Below are 20,129 nucleotides of genomic sequence, written 5' to 3'. Positions count from 1 at the left end.
GGAAACCGTGGAAAACTGCTCCCTCTAGCATACATTTGTCAGTTTCAACATTATTGACATTTGGGGCTGGATAAGATTTTTGTGGAGTGCTGCCCTGTGTTTTGTAGGGTGTTTAGCAGCATGCCTGGGTTCTACACACTAGGTGTGAGTAGCTCACCCTCTTCTAGTTGTGTCAGTTGTGCTCAGATATTTCCATATATGTCCTTGGGAGGCAAAATTCCCCCTGGTTTAGAACCACTGCTCTAGCAGGGATAGTAACTCCTAGATAATAATTTAAGTTGAAAAAAAAGATTCTACCACTGGGTAGAAATGCACACCTGTGGCACAGGAAAGCATGAGCTTTACTGTTAGTTTGTTTTTGAGACAGGGTCTCACTCCATCGCCCAGGCTGGAGTGCAATGGCACCCAGGTTCAAGCGATTCTCCTGCCTCAGCCTCCCAAGTAACTGGGATTACAGGTGTGCACCACCATGCCTGGCTGATTTTTGCATTTTTAGTAGAGATGGGATTTCAACATGTTGACCAGGCTGGTCTCAAGCTTCACTGTTTAACTTACCAAGACCAAAATCTTATGGGCTCTATACTTCCTATACTCAATCTGATTGCCTGAGTACTGGTCTATGGCCTCAGAGTAATAAAAAATTACATATATATTTTCCATTCATAGCTACTCGATTTAGTGTTCTCCTAACATCCTGGAGCCTGAGTAATGCCTCTTAGATTCTGATTGTATCACATTACTTTATAGAAATATCCATCAAATTCCCATTTTACAAAAATCGAATTGTGCAAAATCCTGTCTTAGGAAGAATCGACAAGCCCGTTTCTGAGCTTGACAATACTAATTTCTAACTGAATACAAATAAACAGATACCAAAGCAAATTATCTATCATACTGTGCTTGACCTTACAGTGTATGGTTTGAGATCAGCAATTGTTAGTTCACCAGGTCATCAAGGTATTGGCCACCTATGTGAGGGAAAACAAAGCAAAACCAAAAACTCATGGTTTAACTTGTCCAAACAGTTCATTAGCTCTATTACACTTGGGGTTCCAGCAATTATCACAGGAGGATATGAATGGTATGTTTTTACTGGTCCTTTTTGGATAACTGTTTTTCTTACAGCCCATCCCAATATTTCTTCAAATCTCAGCTCTCTCATAAGCTCTTTTGTCTCCCTCTGCCTCCAAAGTTGCTACTGTTTCACAGCTCTCATCACTTATGAAAAATTTGGACTGATTCTTCACCTGTGACACTTAGTCATATCTCATTCTTTGCTTTATGATGCTGCATCTAGCAACACTTTATGTTTGCTAAGTACTTAGTAGCTTTTAATAAACTATTGCGTCTCATACTCTTATACACAAATATTCCCAAGGGTAAAAGAGAGCAAATCTACCCTCCTTAGGGAAGTGGAGGGGATAAGGAAGGGATGACATATCTTTAAATGGGCCCTGCTTGTTAAATATCCCATTGTGTCTCATTTCCTTTTTAAAATTAATGTAAAATTTCCATGCATCTGCTCAAAAAGGCATTCATCTTCATGTAAAATAAAATGCTACTTGAAGTTACTTATCAGTTTTAGTTACTTAATGACATCACTTCTGGCCCCAGATTTTCACTTGAAACTGGTACCTTATGAGGAACGTACTACATTCACTGGGTTCCAGTCAAGACCATATTGTTATATTTGGTCTATAGATGAGAGGTCTAAGGCTCAGGAAGGAGAAATGGTTTATAAAGACCAAAGATAATGCTATTGACATAGTTTGAATATTTATTAAGGGCTAAGGGCTTTACTTTATTAACACATTTAATCCTCAAAACAACTCTTTGAGATAGGTACTACTATTGTCTCCATTTTACTTATGAGAAAACTAAAGCACAGAAATTAAGCAAATTGTCCATGTTCAATTCAGCTTAATATCTAATAATTGGTCAAATCAAGACATAAACTTATTTTGAATTTCAAAGCTACACCTTTAACTTCTATCCTCTACCAGTTTGTTAACTGTACCACAGAGCCCAGAACTCAGTTATTTTCTCTTTTTACTCAGGCAGCTTAGCCTGCTGTTAGTCCATTTCTGGTATGGTTGGTTTTGTCTTTTATTACATGTCCAATGTTATTTTTGCCTTTCTCGTCGATTCTTCCTAAGACAGAATTTTGCACAATTCGATTTTTGTAAGATGATTGACCAACTAATCTCAGGTCTAGCCATATTTGGTTTATGCACTGAGCCCCTGTTTCATGATGATTTTCTGAGCAAGGAGAGGTGCTGGAGGCGACAGAAGCAGGGCAATTAGTAAATAAAGTAGACGGTGCTCTTTATATTTCTTTGTATTCTAGGTTCTTGCTGTCTCTTGTCCCTCTTTTGACTCAGCAGTTTCCAGGGACCCAGAGTCATATCTTAGGCCGAGCACAGGCCAGCGAAGAATCAGAAGCTGAGGAGGGTTCTTGGGATGCCAAGGCCAAGAGGATAAAACAAAGTGAGGGCCATTTCATAACTAGACTGGGGAGCATCCAAGAGTGTGAAGAAAGATGAGAAGTCAAGTCAGAGTTCAAGATGAAAGCTGCAACATGCTGGAGATAGAAAAGCCCAGAGGAAACATCATCATCACAACAACAATAACAAAAGAATTAAGAAAACCTTATTCAAAATTGAAAAATAAGACAAAGGATGGGGTCATTTCCTTCTAGTGTCATACTGGGGCATTATTTAATAGGCCATTAAAGATTATTTCTAAGAGAATATACCTGTTTTTGACTGTGCTATTTATTACTGATTAAAGTTCTGGCACTATGAAATTATATGTTAACTTGTTCATTTTGTCTGTTAAAGATGCAAAGGATTTCTTTTTACTAAAAAACCCCAAAGATATGGATTTATTACTCTGTAGAACATTTATACATTTTATATTTAAACTCAAAATTTTATTTAAACCATATTATTTTTATTTTTTAAATACACTATTTTGAGCAGTTTTGGCTTTACAGAAAGAATTAGTGGAAAATATAGAGAGTTTCCCTATACCTTCTCATCCTCTCCTCCTATATACAGCATCCCCTCTAGTTTCTCTAATAACTAACACTTTGCATTAGTGTAGTAATATTTTTTTTACAATCAATGAGTCAATATCGATATGCTATTATTAACTAAATTCATTATTCTTAATTTTTATATATAACTAATTTTCCAATGCTCTTTGAACTAGCTCTTTGAACTATCTTACTGATAGTCTCATTTATGACTTAAATACTTTTTGTATTTGCATAACATATTTTTTGAAAATTATTCTTTGAAATAAGAAACTGAGTCTGCGATGGATAAAATAAATTGCCTAAGGTCACAGAGCTAGTAAGTAACACAAGCAAGTAGGAATGGAGCAAGAAACATGAAGTCAGTCTGGGTCTAGATATTAATTCATAAAGTGTTTCTATTATGGCATGATGCTGTTTCTGCGTAAGTACCAGTGTATCTTAGTGTACCTTCCTGCTCTTAAAAGGAGTGAGACCTTCAGCAGTTTCAAAGGAGAGAGTCCAATTATCTTGCCTAGGCTGGTATGCCTAATTGTGCTAATTGTGCCATTAATGACCTATGTCCTAATAAATCGTCTCATTGATCACCTATGTTTATTAATAATCTTACTTGTTCAACATAACCTGTTCAATGTGACTGTATACTTTATAATACTGTATAACTCTAGAGAGCATTTAGATTTATCCATTATTCCTTCAGTCACTAACTTTTGAGTACCAAACGTACTAGCAGAACCTCACATCATGGAAGTTATTTATAACTGATGATGCAATTTCATTCACAATGTCTTCTTTAATCTTCACAATATGCGGATGATGGCAGAAAGAAAGTCTTCTGTCTCCATTCTCTGGATAAAGATACTGACGCTGAGAGTCTGAGTGGCTACTCAAAGGTCAAACAGGTGCCATTTGGCAGTGATGGGGCTTAAACTCACACCATCTGATGCCTTGGTCAGGACAGACTATGAGAACACCTTGGCAAAAATTATAACCATGAGAAAATTCTAGCGTGAAAGGATTTGATTTAACCAATCCCTGTCTTGCCTTTATCTTCCCTTAATTATTGCTAGGCTTAGGTCAGGCTACTTTGGGAGACATTTAGTTTATTGTTTAAGTGATAATAGCCCTTCCCCAAAACTCAACCACCTTTGTAAAGCTAATGAGAGACCACCAGGCTAGGAGGAGTAGGTGTAGACATAAAAGATTGTACGTGTGTGTGTGTTGTATTTTACCCACCATAAAATAAAGTGTAGACATAAAAGATTGCCAGCCATTATTCCATAGGTCACAAGACATGCAACTTCCCCAATGTTTCCTGCAGATAATATCACCATCGTAGACCCCAAGATTGGCCTTTTGAGATATCTTCTCAGGTTTTTTGCTCTATCAGTGATCCACAACTGCGCCCATGGGCCCATGCAGAATTGACTCAGTGCAAGAGGACAGCTTCAACTTCCTATGATTTCATCTCCAAACCAAGCAATCAGCACTCCCCGTTCCCTATCCCCCTACCCCTCAAACTGCCTTTGAAAAACCCCTAACCTCAGAGTCTTTGATATTGATTTGAATAATAATTCCGTTTCCCATGTGGTATGGCCAACCTCCATCAATGAAACTCTTTCTTTACTGCAATGCCATGGCCTTTGTGAATGTATTTTGTTTGTGCAGTAGGCAGGAAGCACCTGTTAGGTGGTTATAATGTCATAGCACAAATATATATGGTGGGTAAAATACAACACACACACACACGTACAATGTCCATTTCCTAACACACACACACACACACACACACACACACACACACACACACACGTACAATGTCCAGTTCCTAAGAATAAATGTCCAGGCACCTTTATTCTTAAAGAACATATCCACACTTACAAAATAATTTAGAGTAGAATCTGCCAAAACAGTGTCTGAGTTGAAGGGAGAAGCATAGCTGGATGGGCTGGAATGCTCAGAGAAGACTTCATTCTGAAGAGAGAATTTCAGTTGAGCTTTGAAAGAGAGCATTTGAAAAGGGAGAGGAAAGAGAATAGAGAATTCTGGAAAGCAAGAACTCAATTAATCTTTGAAGAATGAAGTGTCCCAGTGAATTCTGCAGAACCACTTGCTGATTCAGTCCATAAGTAAACACACAGCCCTTCTCTTAGAACATTTTACAATCCTTTCTTATATTGTCTCAATTGTCTTAAGCAACAATATAAAGCTCCAGTCTTTTAAAGAAGAAACTGTATTTGCCTTTTTACACCCATATTTGTAATTTTACAAAAAGATTTGCTTCCAACCTTAGTAATGTTTTTATTCCCAGTCTCCTGGGCTGACATGAGAACTTCTGTCTCTAGTATGAAATCCAAATCCAAGCTTATTTGGAAATTTAGTACCAAGCTTTGCTCTAATCTTCCCTAAACACCAAGTTGTAGTTGAAAATATTTTAAAACTACAAGTTCATATCCCTTAAATTCCCTTTCAGTATTTTGTGCTGTCCAATACAGTCAAACATTTTATAGTACTGAACATAAAGATCTTAGAATATACTTATGGCATACATTTTCTGGTGACAGAGAATATGTGCGGTCAGATGTAGTTTGGGCCACAGAGTTCCATACCTGTGGCATCAAGAAAATCTCATATAATAAATTTCAGAACTGTTTTCTGATTGGGGCATATTTACTAGTGTGCCATGAGATAATTTAGGATATTATATTAGAGTTAAGAGAGGAAGATCCTGTAAGAAATTATGTGTTAGAAGAAATCAGCTCATCTTTTTAAGTGACTTCTGTGGGATAAAGAGGAATTGAGTTGCCTACAAAATTTCCCTAGGCATAGATGTACGAAATTTTCTCTGTCTTGTAATCTCCTTGTCTCCATGTCTTATTCCTATAAACCTGTGCTCTCGGGGAACCATTAAATATTAACCCAGGTGTTTGTTGACAAGGATTAATTCCAGAAGTAAGTGAATTTTTATATTAAGCTTAAAGAAGACAAAGTTTTAAATACAAATGAATGAGTATACAATGATTGAAATTACATGGGGTAGGACTGACATTTCGGAACGTGGAGTTTTGCCCAATGCTTTATTAAATTAAATTATTTAGATGAATGCATGCCCTGCTGATGTCTACAGCCAGTGATGCTACAGAGATGTTAACATGTTAAATTCATTGTAAGCAATAGCCTTATGTTTGGAAAAGATTAAAGCTTTAGAGCAAGAATTTGAAAGGCTTAGAATTTGGATTTGCAACAAGATACAAAACTACAGCTTAGAAAAGTAGTTGTTCTCAACTTGGAGACACTGCTTTTTATTGGCCAAAACAAAAACAAACAATCAAAAAAAGACAAGGAGACATGAGATATATATCCCTCCTTGCTCCTAATGTGAAAAAAAGATGACTTGGAACATGTGGAGCTCAGAAAAAATCGGTATGTTGAGGAAGGTATCTTATTAAATATGAAGTAGTCCTGGGAAGAATGCTGAAATCTTCATCATTCTTCAGGCTGTATAGGAAGCATTGCACTGGCATCTGCTCCTGGTATGGGCCTCAGGAATCTTACAAACATGGCAGAAGGCCAAGGGGGAGCAGGCATGTCATGTAGCAAGAGCAGGAGCAAGACAGAGTGGTGGAGGTGCCACATTATTTTAAACAACTGGATCTCTTGTGAACTCAGAGAGAGGGAACTCACTCATAATCAAAGGGATGGCATGAAGCCATTCATGAAGGACCCACTGCCATGACCCAATACCTCCCATTAGGCCCCACTTCCAACATTGAGGATCACTTTTCAACATGAGGTTTGGAGGGGACACACATCTAAACCATATCAAGGAGTGATGGTTGAAAGTAAGTTATATCAGTTATCTACTGCTGCGTAACAAACTACCCCAAAACTTAGTGGTGTCAAACAATACATTGTGTATTTGCTCAGAATTCTGTGAATCAGCAACTTGGGCTGGGCCAGGTGGGAAATTCCTCACTGGTCTTGTCTATGGCCATTCGTGTGGTACAGTTGTCTGGTGGTTTGGATGTGGCTGGATGGTCTAAGATGGCCTCACTCCCCTGTGTGGTGGTTAATGCTGTCTAACAGCTGGGCCTCCCTTTCTGTGTGATCTCTCACCCTCAGAGAGACTAGCTCAACTTTTGTATCTGGTATTGTAGGGGTTCAACAGGATGAGAGGAGAAGATAAAAACCTTGTGGGTTCTGGCCCAGATGCTGCATAACATCATTTTCATAATATTTAATTGGCAAAAACGTTGCAAAGCCTGCCACAACTCAAGATCCTACTCAACGGGAGCATCTGTAGAGAATCTGAGAACATTTTTAGACAACAAAAGGTTTAAAACAGTTTTCTTTATTATAGAATTTTATAAAATCACCAAGGAATTATTATGTTTATGGGGGATATAGTATATATTATTTGTGAGGGTGTGTATGAGCATTTGATAACTTATTGAGCTAGTGTTTTTAACAATATAATTAGGGAATTCTATTTTGTCTCATTACTCCTCAGGCCCACTTTCATAGTCTATAAGTCTAATAAACTTATGAGGTTCATGCTTAATTCCTTTACAATTCTTAGAATGCGGAATTTATTAGTCATAAAACTAGCCTTATATTGTAACTCAGGGATGAGAGAAACCTAGTTGTTGCCCTCAGTTTTATTATAAACAAAATGGAGGGATGAGAAAGGGTGTAGCTTTTCAGAAATAACTTACATGTTTGGCAAAACCTTGCTTAACCGTATTGGCTGTTTTCCTAAATTTTATATATATGAAAATTTAGTTGTGCTGGTCATCAATCTCATCAACTCTAAAAAAACCACGTGCCTGAGTTCAAATCTTGACTCTGCAAAAATAAATAGAATTATATCAAACTAAAAACCTTACACACAGCAAAGGAAATACTCAAGAGAGTATGAGAGAATGGGAGAAAATGTTTGCAAACTATATATCTGGTAAAGGGGATTTTATATACATATATATGAGTTCAATTCAATAGTAAGAAAACAATCTGATTAAAATATACAAGGAACTTCAGTAGAGATTTCTCTACTGAAAAAGACATACAAATGGCCAATAGTTTTATGAAAAATTGCTCAACATCATTAATCATCAGAGATATGCAAATTAAAGTAACAACGAGATATCACCTCATACCTGTTACAATACCGGCTATTATCAAAAATATGAAAAATGACAAATGTTGGTGAGGATGTAGAGATAAGGGCACCCTTGCACACTGTTGGTGGAAATGAAAATTACTATAATCATTATGTTAAACTGTATGGCAGTTCCTCAAAAAATTAAAAATAGAACTACTATGTGACTCAGCAATTCCACTTTTGGGTATATATCCAAACAAATGAAATGAATATGTCAAAGAGGTATTCGTACTCCCATGATTATTGCAGCACTAATCACAGTAACTAACATTCAAAATCAACCTAAGTGTCTGTCAGTGAGTGACTGAATGAAGAAAATGGAGTATATATACACAGTGGAATACTATTCAGCCACAAAAAAGGAAGAATAAGAAAATTCTATCATTTGCAACAACATGAATGAAGCTAGAGGACATTACATTAAGTTAAATAAGCCAAGCACAAAAAGATAAATATTACATGATCTCACCTGTATGTAGACTCTAAAAGAGCCAAACTCATAAAAGTAGAGAGTAAGAGTTACAGCTCTTTTCAAATTTCTCTAGCAGATTTTCCATTTTTTCCCAGAACCACCCCCTCCCCAGCCACACCTGCAAAAAAGCAAATGACAACAATGATAATAAACACCTCTCAAAACAGAGAGTAAATCTGTGGTTACCAGAGGTTGAGGGATGGAAGGATTGAGGAAAAAAACCCTGACTCTGACACTTGCTGGCTGAAAGACTTAAGACAAATTAAGAGTTTTTGTCTATAGTTTCATCATTTGTAAAACATAATTGACAAATATATATTCCAAAGTGTTATTGTAACAATTAAATAAAATATACTACAAGAGTAGTTGACCTAAAGTAACCCCCTAAATGGAAGCTGCTACTATCACCACTAATGCTCATTTCCTTTTCATGCCATTCTTTCATTAATAGAACAGATGGCTCATATCCGTGCCTTCTAATCCCTTCACCATCCAGTTTCTCCTTCTCAGCTTATTCTTTGTGTTCTCTGTGAAAATCACTTTCTCAGAGTTCACCACATGTCAAAGGTCCAGGCTCTAAGACTAAACTTTGGGCATGGAGGAAGAAGTAGATGGATGGTTTAGAATCTCAAGCCATATACTCTATTAATGGAAGAAGATGGGACGGATTCTCAGTCAGGCAGAGATGCCAGATTAGAGAGTAGGAATTATCCACTGACTGCAGGATGGAATTGAATAGTTCTGAGTCTGAGGAGTCAATTACCTGTGATGACAGTCTGGGAAGTCCAGACAAAAACTCAAAGTCCAATACATGAAGTCAGGAGTTAGGGCAGAAAGAACAAAGATACAGCAGTGTGCTAGTGGATTAAAACAGATTCATGGCAAATGACATCCTGAGCACTACGTTTTGCACAGAAAACTGTACACATATATGTTTTGGCATATTTCTATTGGGCTGGGAGTATTTCCTTAAGGTAGCAGGATTGAGATGGATACAACCCTTTGTCAGCCTTTTCTGTTCATGTGGGAAAAATTATCCTTTTCTGTGTTTTCTCAGTAGAAAGCTGTCTTTTATTCTAGGGTACACCTGGAAAATTCATTTCTACCTGGCGTGTCCTTGGAATCCTCCTATCTCACTATGGCATAAGTTGAGGAAGGTCTATTCTGCCCTCCTCTGCCTCCTTCTTCCTCTTTATTGCTAGAGGGTACTATGAAGAGGGTAAGAGCGTGACAGGTAACTTAGAGGATAGATAAGTAGGATATTGTGTGTATGTTGTAGGTGTGTGGGGATAATGCATGTACTGTTTATGTACATGTGTGTGAAGTTGCACATGGGGAGAGAAAAAACCAGAAAATAAGATCTCTGATCTCTCATTTTAGTTATTGGGATTAGTCAAAAATCTGCTCCCCTAAGTTGGTTTGAAGGCAACCTCACCTTACCACCTACCAGAATTATCCCCTACATTGTACGTTACTTACAATTCTTGGTTGTAAAATGAGATTGACCTAAAATAGTCATGTAGCTTTTTAGTGTAAAGTCTAAGAATCTCGAGGGGTCAGTAAGCAGTTTTGCAAATTCGGCAATTCTAATCCACTATAATATTATTTCTTCCTATTAGGCAACATTTGCAATATGGTTCCTACTAGTTTTACAAACTTGACTGTCCTGAAGCAGCTGGAAGTCAGGGTTATACTCTGGGATGGAATAAATAAATGAATCCAGGGTTGAAGCAAAGACACTGACTACTGTAAATGCACTATAAGCGCAGGCCGTGTTAGATGGTATGGTATAAGAGAAGGTCCTGTAAATGAAGATGGGCTTCTCAGCTCAGAGTGGTTACCTCACTGAAATTATGGAGTTAAGGAGACATCAGAGAGATGGAACATGCTATCGATATAGAATAAACAACAATGGAAAAATGTACTGCAATGTGAGTGAGTGGAGTGCAGACTGTAGAGAAAGCACTCAGACACTGAGTTATGGAGTTATGGCTATGTTTTCTCTGCTTGAAAGGTTGGTATGTGATGTTTCCTATAGCCCTAAGATTTTTTCCTTGGTCAAATCCTTCTTGCAATGTTAACTCAAAGATTTTATAAAAGTATAGCAGATTTAAAATAAATGAGACCCTAACCAAGGTGACTATGCAACGGATAAGCACTTTTACCTCCTTGTCAACATGACTTATTGAGTAATCAGTAACTGATATTGATGATATTCAGCTGCCCTAAGACAGCTGCATAAGACTATGCACCAGTAGGATGCCCTTGAGGAGATATGTGACTAGCAAGGTAGAGAAACTGAAAAGACCCCAGAATTTAAATCTTCCCAGAGTGAGGTGGTCCACAGCTGCTCAGTCTTTTCTCTCATGCCCATTGTGGGGCCTTAATGTGGAGGAATTTTTGGACTTCAGAAGTTGTGCTTTTAAGTGAAACCGAGTTGCCTGCATGTTGTGTTGTAGTCCTACATGTATCCTTTCTGAAAGCTAAATAAAATTGGCTCTGGGTATAGCTTTTTCTGTCTTGTGAGTTTGATTGTCACCCTGAACTCCAGACCGCTGCTGCTGTTCAAGCTGAGAGCTTCAGATGCCGTGATTCTTTTTGACTAGGAATTGGTTGTTAAAGCCTTTGGACTCTGTAGAGTATCAATGACCTTTCTTGTAATGCCTTTGTCAGTTCTAGTTTGCATTCCTCTTGATATTTTTGCAGCATATTGAACTTAACCACCCTTCTCCTTGAGTCTCTTTTCTCCTACAATTCTACAACATCGTTCTTGATCTTCTTTTATAAAGATGACACCATCTCTGTTGAGTATACCTCCTCTTTCAGTATTCTTCTGAGGAGTAATCTTCTGTGTCTTTTTACCTCCTGGCTGCCAAAGACAGATGACCCATCCTCAATGCTTGTGTAAGTTTTTTATTGTTATGTAACAAATTACAACAACTTAGCAGCAAAAAACAACACTCATTTATTATCACACAGTTTCCATAATTCAGGAGTCTGGGAACAGCATAACTGTGTATTCTCACAAAGTTGAAAGAAGATGGATATACTAATTACCCTGATTTGATCAGAATGCAAGGTATACACATATAATAACATCGTTCTGTATCCCATAAATACATACAATTTCTCTGTGTCAACAAAAAATGGGGAAAAAAACAATAACAAGCTTGTCACGGTGGCTAGCACCCATAATCCCAGCACTTTGGGAGGCCAAGGTGGGCAGATCACTTGAGGTCAGGAGTTCAAGACCCACCTAGTCAACACGATGAAACCATGTCTCTAATAAAAATACAAAAATTAGCTGGGTGTGGTGGTGCATGCCTGTAATCCCAGCTACTCAGGAGGCTGAGACAGGAGAATCCCTTGAACCCAGAGGGTGGAGGTTGCAGTGAGCCTAGATCATGCCACTGCACTCCAACCTGGGTGACAGAGCAAGAATCTGTCGCAAAAATAAAAATAAAAACAAATTGTCAGCCAGAGCTGCAATCTCATCTGACTCTTGGCATCCTCTTCCATGTTCTCTCAGGTTGTTGGCAGAATTCATCTTCTTGTGGCTATAGCATGCATGGAACTTCAGAGCCAGGAGGAGAGAGGGAATCTCTGCAGCTGAGTCTTTCACCTCTAGATTCTTTTTAAAAGGGCTCAGTTGATTAAGTCAGGCCAACATAGGATAATTTCCCTTTTGATTGAAGTCAAGTGATTAGGCATCTTAATTAAATCTGAAAAATTCCTTCATCTTTGCCATATTCTACTGGTTAGAAGCAAGTTATAATTTATAAATATACTAAAAACCTTTGACTTGTATACCTTAAATGTATAAACTATATGGTTCATGAATGATATCTCAATAGAATTGTTTAAAAAAGTAAAGTTTAGGTCGGGCACTGTGGCTCGTGCCTGTAATCCCAGCACTTTGGGAGGCCGAGGCAGGTGGATCAGGAGGTCAGGAGATAAGACACTATCCTGGCTAACACGGTGAAAACCCATCTCTACTAAAAATACAAAAAATTAGCCGGGTGTGGTGGCGGGCGCCTGTAGTCCCAGCTACTGGGGAGGCTGAGGCAGGAGAATGACAGTGAACCCAGTAGGCAGAGTTTGCAGTGAGCTGAGATCCGGCCACTGCACTCCAGCCTGGGCGGCAGAGTGAGACTCTGTCTCAAAAAAAAAAATAAAATAAAATAAAGTTTTGAGACATGGAAAGAAATAGAATCAAGTTACAAATCATACCCACATTCAAGGGTAGGGAATACTAGGGGGCAGGAATTATGAGGTTGTATTAGAATTCTATCTGCCACAATACTAAAAGTACCATCTCTATGCTTGACATTTCCACTGAGCCCAAGGACCATATTTCCAAACACTAGATTATGGTTTCAAATAGTGCCTACTTGGCAGCTCTTGTTACAGTATTTCTCAATTTTCAATGAAGTATCTATGCATGAAATTTATATATATATATAAGCTTACAATAACAAATCCAAAAGAGAATAACAATAATAGAAGAATTTCCTCCAAGTACAAGGCCGCTAGAGTTGGCTTGGTGAATTGGCGAATACAAATACTAATATTCACTTGATTGGGGAGGGGAAGGGAGGGGACAAGAAAAACAGTAGATGTGCTGTCACGAAGAAAGGTAGAATATACTTTTACCACCCCCATATTCATATCCTGACTATGGACCCAAAGTTTATGACAACCAAGTACTTGGGAACTGTTCTTAAATACTCAAGTTCTGCTTTTGGTGTTGCCAATGTACACTATTGCCCTTTTTTTTTTTTAACATTTATTCAGAAAATCAGGGCAAGACTTTCGCTTTCAGTATATCCTGAAAGTAATTGTATGTGAGTAAAATTTGTTAGAAACAGAAGGAAAGAGCAAGAATTATAGTAAATTCTACTGAACTAGCTCAAAATAACAGACATACAGAACTAGCTCAAAATAATAGATTGAGCATCCAGGACCATGACTGTTTATATCTTGTCAGTTTGGGTGAGAATTTCTCTGATATATACAACCAGGTGTGTGAGTGCTAGGATATCTATTCTTAATTTTACTAAATATTGCTGACTGCTTTCCACAACAACTATGCTAGTTACACCCCATCAACACTCAATGAAGTTTCTCATTTCTTCTAGTTTTCACTAAAATTTGCTGATACCCTACTTTTAGATTTTTATTAGTCAAATGGGTCTAACCTGGTATCTCATTGCTTTTAATTTTCTTCTCTCTGATTCCTAAGGCATATGTGGAAATCATGATAACCATTTAGACTTTTCCTCCTATGGTATGCTTATTTATATTTTTTACTCATGTTTATTTTGAGTTTCCTGCTTTTTGTAGTTAATTTTTATAAGTTTGTGATATATTCTAGATTAGGTCTGTTTCATAGAGCTCTCTGTGATTATGGAAATGTTCTATATCAAAACTGTTTAACATAGTCCCCCCCAGCCATCTGGCTAGGGAGTACTTAAAATATGGTTAGTACAATTGAGGGACTGAAAAATAATTCTATGTAATTGATTTAAATCCAAATGTAAATAACCATATGTGACCAGTGACTATGCATTGAACAGTTTAGTTCTAGGTGGTACTCTTGTTAGTTTTAGGGATTGCAAATATCTTCTTCCAATCTCGTATCTCTATTACTTTTGTTTAGAGTTGTAATTTGGTTAATATAAACTCTAAATTTTAAAGTAATGAAATCCATAAAATTTTCTTGTCTAGCTTGTTAGGTTTTTTTCTTTGTATGAAGACATTAAAGACATTTCCCATCCTTAGATTCAATAATGTTTTCTTTATTTATGCTTTAGTTTTTATCATATCTTTTCTTCTGATTTCTTTGGGTTGAATTTTCTTCTTTTTTCTTTTTTCGTTAAAGTGAAATGTTAGGTTATTAATTTTATATTTTTCTTGTTTTTAAATATAGGCATTTATATTTATATATTATATATATAATATATATTTTTTGGGGGGGTAGAATGTTTTACATCTATCTATGATGTTTATATTAATAGTTCATTTATAATGTTGTTCAACTTTTCCACATCTTTGCTGATCTTCTGCCAGTTATTCTATCTGTTATTGAAAGTGAAGTACTGAGTTCTCCAATTCTCCAACTATTGTTATTCAGCTGTCTATTTCTTCTTTCAGTTCTGTGAGTTTTTCCTTAAGGCATTTTTGGACTTTTTTGCTAGGTGGATATACATTTATAATTTTCATGTCTTAAATAATAAACTATTTTATTATTGTAAGATGTTCTTTTTTGCCTCTAGTAACAATTTGTCTTAAAGTATATTTTGTCTGATGTTATTACAGCCACTCCATGACTATTTGGGTACTATTGAATCATATATCTTTTTTCTTAGCATTTTAGTTTTAACCTGTTTATGTCTCTGAATTTGAAGTTTTTCTCTTGTGGACAGCATATAACATATACTTGGAATCTGTTTCTTTTTAATTCTTTTAAATTTAATTTTTATTTAATTTTAAAAGGTATATACTTAATATATTCCTTTTCCTTTGAATAAAGTGTCAATTTAATTTACTTTTAACTTAATCACAGATAGGTAGTCATTATGTCTGATGTTTTACATGTTTCTATGACTTACATCTGGGTTTTTTTTAGTTTTTCTATTTTATCATTACTGACTTGTTTTCTGTTAGATTATTTTCTAGTATATCATTTTAATTTCCCTGTGCTTTATTTTAACATTTGTTCTTGAACTGTTTTCTTAGTGATTTACCTAGGGATGATAATTAACATCTAACTTAAAGCAATGTAGTTTAGACTAATAACAACTTAATTTATAATAAATAGTATACAAATATTTGCTCCGACATAACTCTTTCTCATGGTACGTTTGTGCTATTTTCATACAAAACACATCTTTATGTGTTGTAAGCCCTTCTACATAATTGACAATTCTTGAGTTGTGTAGCTATCTCATATTGAATAGGAGAAGAAAAGTATTTTAAACAAAAATATATTCATATTATTTTTATTTTTGCTTTTAATGGTATTCAGTTTTTCTTTTTAAAATTAAAAACAAATTTGTGGGTATATTGCAAGTGTATATATTTATGGGGTACATGAGATGTTTTGATATGGTCGTACATACAGTACGAAATAAGCACATTATGGGGAATGGCATATCATCCTTGGAGTATTCATTATTCATTATAAGGATTCAAGTTACTGTTTAGTGACCTTTCATATTAGCCCTAGGGATCTCTTTAATATTTTTTATACTGCTAGTGGTAAATTCTCTCCGTTTTTATCTGTGTCTTAATTTCTCTATTATTTTTGAAAAATAGTTTTGCTAAACACAGAAGTCTTAGTTGATAGTGTTTTCCTTTTCATGGTTTCTGCTGAGAAGTCTTTTGTTAATTTCACAGAGTATTGATTACACATGAGAAGTCACTTTTCTCATGCTGCTTTCAAGGGTCTTGACCTTTCAACAGTTTGACTATGATGTGTCTCAGTGTGGATCTCCTTAGTTTATTCTACTTGGTGTTCACTGAACGAATTGGATGTGTAGATTAATGTTTGTCATAAAATTTGGTAAGTTTTTGATCATTATGTCTTCAAATATTTGTATACCCCTTTTTCTCTTACCCCTCATTCTGGCACTGAATATGGGTAAAATAGTGTGCCTGATGTGGTTCTACAGATTTCTGAAGCTCTACTTATTTATTTTTCTTATATTTTCTTTTTGACCTTCAGACTGGATAATCTCAATTGATCTGTCTTCAAGTTAACTGATTTTTTTCTTTTCAACAGTTCCCATCTGCTGCTGAACTGCTCTAGTGAGTGTTTTCATTTCAGTTATTGTACTTTTAAACTTTCCAAATGATTATTTTAAAAAATTTCTAAGTCTTTATTGATATTCTCTACACAGTAGGTATGAGAGGAAAATACATCTTTGAACCCCAAAATCACTAAGCCAAAGGGAAAAGTCAAGCTGGGAGCTGCTTAGGGACAACCTGCCTCCCATTCTATTCCTAAAACCAATAGCTACTAAGATAAAAACAAAAACAAAAACAAAAAAAAACTACATACCTCCCTCACAAGGAATTTCCTTGTAGACAAAGGACAGTCAGAACTCAAAGTCATCCCTCTGCTCACTGAGATAAATGCGTATCTGACTGCCTCCTTAAGAAAGGCTAATCAGAAACTCAAAAGAATGCAACCATTTGTCTCTTACCTATTTATGACCTGGAAGCCCCCTCCCTGCTTTGAGTTGTCCTGCCTTTCTGGACCAAACCAATGTACATCTTACATATCTTGATTGATGTCTCACGTCTCCCTAAAGTGTATAAAACCAAGCTGTGCCCCAACCACCTTGGGCACATGTCTTGAGGACCTCCTGAGGCTGTGCCATGGGTACACACATCCTTAACTTTGGCAAAATAAACTTCTTAAATTGACTGAGACCTATCTCAGGTATTTGGGGGTTCACATAGTACTTCTTTACATAAGTTTTCCTTTAGTTATTTGAATATATTTCTAATAGTGAATGTCAGTTCTTTACCTAGTAAGTCTGACACGTAGGCTTTCTCAGGGACAGTTTCTACTGACTTTTTTCATATGTATAGGCCTGTTTTCTTTTTTCTTTGAGTGTCTCATCTTTATTATTGAAAATCGGACATTTAAAATGATGTAATTTTTAAATTACAGAAAGGAGATGATCACCTCCACACAACTGGGCTTGTTGTTGCTGTTGTTTGTTTATTGACTTATCTGGACTACTAGGTAAAGTCTATATTTTTTGTTGTGTGTGGTCTATGAAATTTCTATTTGGTTACCTTCTTGGTCAGTTAATGATTGAGTAGAGATAATCTTAAATGCTTTGAACCCATGTGTGCTGGGTACATTTCAGTGCTTTGGTAGGCAGTTTAAAAACCTGCCTTAAACTTCTCTTTTTACTGTCTACAGCCTTAAGGTCTGACAACAATGAGAGCTTACTGTCTTCTCAAATCTTACCTGATATAGGCCATGAGCACAGCCCTGCATACATGAATTACTTCTAATTCTCAGGAATATGTGAAAGCTTTGCAAAGTTTCCTATGGATATCTCACTTTTCAGTGCTTTAAAAAAAAAATCAGCCTCTTATCCTCAACCGGCAATGCTGCATCAGGCAGTTGTAATGTTAATCAGTTGTTATTTTTTTTTTTTTCTATAAATGCCCTTCTAATATGGCTGTTTGCACTAAGCAAGCTCTGAGTCTGGTCAAATAAAGACAAATCTTGAAAATGAAGTTTTCAGTGAGCTGTCATAAATAGTGAACATTCTTTGGGAATGAGGCATGTGAAGGATGTGATGGGCTAAAAATCAGTTCTACCTCTTCCAATGGCTAGTAGTCTACCATAGTTGCAAGAATGTTGGTTTTCAAGGTCACTACAGAGCTGGAAATGGAGATGAAATTTGCACATGCTAAACCATCACAAAGCTTATTGTTTTTACAAGATTCAACTTTTTTTTTTTCTTTTTTTAACTAAACACTTCTCAGATCATGGCAAACTTTTGCATACTTTCCAGAATTTTTAAAAAGTTGACTTTGAAGGTTTTTTTTTAGGTTTTTTGGGGCCAATATCCCTGTTATTGTTGTGGAAGGGTAGGTTTTCAGAGGTCTTTGTTCTCCCATTCCAATAGTTGAATCTGATTCTTAACTTTTTCTTTAGAAAGTTTTCTAGTGCCATTCAGATGTGTCTAGGTTACTTCTCAATTCTTGTAATTAGCATTATTATTGTAGTCATGTAGTGCAGCTACCATCCAGTCTCCAGGAGCTGTGATTCCCTGTATTGTCCTCATACTGGCAGCATAAAATAGCTACCTCATACTGGTAGCTAAAAATTTGTTTAAATGGAAACTCTTGGGACCCAAGCCAGACCTATTGAATAAAAAACTCAGGTGGTTTGACACTGTAGACCATAGGCATGAGTAATTTTTGAAGTTTGTCTGAACTTGGAAAGGATTTGGAAGTAACATAAATTTGAAAAAAATTGAAAAATTATGAAAAATCATGCTTTATAAGGTAGGTGGTTCACATGAAGAATATCTGATGTTGGGAGTCGAAGGTTATTGCTAGGAAAAGGCATACAGCCAAATCAGAGTTTACTACAGCTCACCCATATCCCATTGTGACTAGTTTTTAGTTACAGGCTTGCTTATTTCCCAAATCTCCTATACAATTATAGCAACTGCAATACAGTTTTACTCTTCCCCACCTCTTTTCTCTTAACCTTATTTTCATAAAATATAGAGAATTATCTCTCTACCATTAATTTGGATAAAAGACTGAGATTTAGAGTGAAGAGAATTTTAGCTAGAAGCTTTCTGGTTATTTAGTTAGCTCTAAGGGCATTACATACCCACTTGTCCATCTATTTATTCATTCATTAATTCATTTGTTTCACAAGCTCTTGTTGAATGAAAAGATGTGGAATTCTGGACCTAGATCCAAAGGGAGATGAAGTTATTAGGAAGACACTTGAAGTCTGGGAAACATAATGAGACACTGTCTCTACAAGAAATTATAAAAAAAATAGCCAGACTTGGTGGCACTTGTTGTCCCAGTTACTCAGGAGACTGAGATGGAAGGAGCTTGAGCCCAGGAGTTTGAGGTTAGAGTGAGCTATGATCACGCCACTGCACTCCAGACTGGACAACAAAGTGAGACCTTGTCTCTAAAAAATAAAAAATGAAAATGAAAAAATTTAACAAACACACTTGAGAGCCAGTTGCACAGAGATGAACATGAAAGGCTGAAGACTTCTCTGCAAAAGAGAAGGAAAATAAAAAGGTATAAAGAATGAAGCTTGAGGAATGCTCAGAGTTGAAAGGATAAGGGAAAAAGCTATTATTTAAAAACAAAAGCCCACTTGGTTGTTAATGGGATCTTTCTTGTTAAAGATATACCCTGCAGAGGTGAGAAAACTTGACTTCCTCAAAGAATATTGATTTTCTCAAAATGTCCTTGGCCGGAAATGGAAGGGCGGGTATGTGAAGAGAAGGTGATTAGGGGTACCAAAATACAGTTAGATAGAAGAAATACACTCTAGTACTTGACAGTATAGTAGGGAAACTATAGTTAATGATAGTTTTCTGTATATTCCAAAATAGTTAGATGAGAAATATAATGTTTCCAACACAAAGAAAAGATAAATGTTTGAAGCAATAAATATTCCAATTACCCTGACATAATCATTATACATTGTATATATGTATGAAAATATCACACATATCCCAAAATACGTACAACTCTAGTATATCAATAAAAATGGCCGGGCGCGGTGGCTCAAGCCTGTAATCCCAGCACTTTGGGAGGCCAAGGTGGGTGGATCACGAGGTCAGGAGATTGAGACCATCCTGGCTAACACGGTGAAACCCCGTGTCTACTGAAAAATACAAAAAACTAGCCGGGCGAGCTGGCGGGTGCCTGTAATCCCAGCTACT

At 36.4% G+C, this 20,129-nt stretch overlaps 1 non-coding gene across 1 annotated transcript; it reads left to right on the top strand.

Moving 5' to 3' along the window:
- Window positions 1-8,712: 8,712 nt before the first annotated feature.
- Window positions 8,713-8,771, top strand: LOC115894427. Its single transcript, XR_004054547.1, has one exon. It is a non-coding gene; the product is annotated as a U7 small nuclear RNA (small nuclear RNA).
- The last annotated feature ends 11,358 nt before the right edge of the window (window positions 8,772-20,129 follow it).

The sequence above is a fragment of the Rhinopithecus roxellana genome, chromosome 17, assembly GCF_007565055.1.
Source record: "Rhinopithecus roxellana isolate Shanxi Qingling chromosome 17, ASM756505v1, whole genome shotgun sequence".
In the NCBI taxonomy this organism is placed as follows: domain Eukaryota; kingdom Metazoa; phylum Chordata; class Mammalia; order Primates; family Cercopithecidae; genus Rhinopithecus; species Rhinopithecus roxellana.
This window is presented reverse-complemented; position numbering and strand designations above follow the sequence as displayed.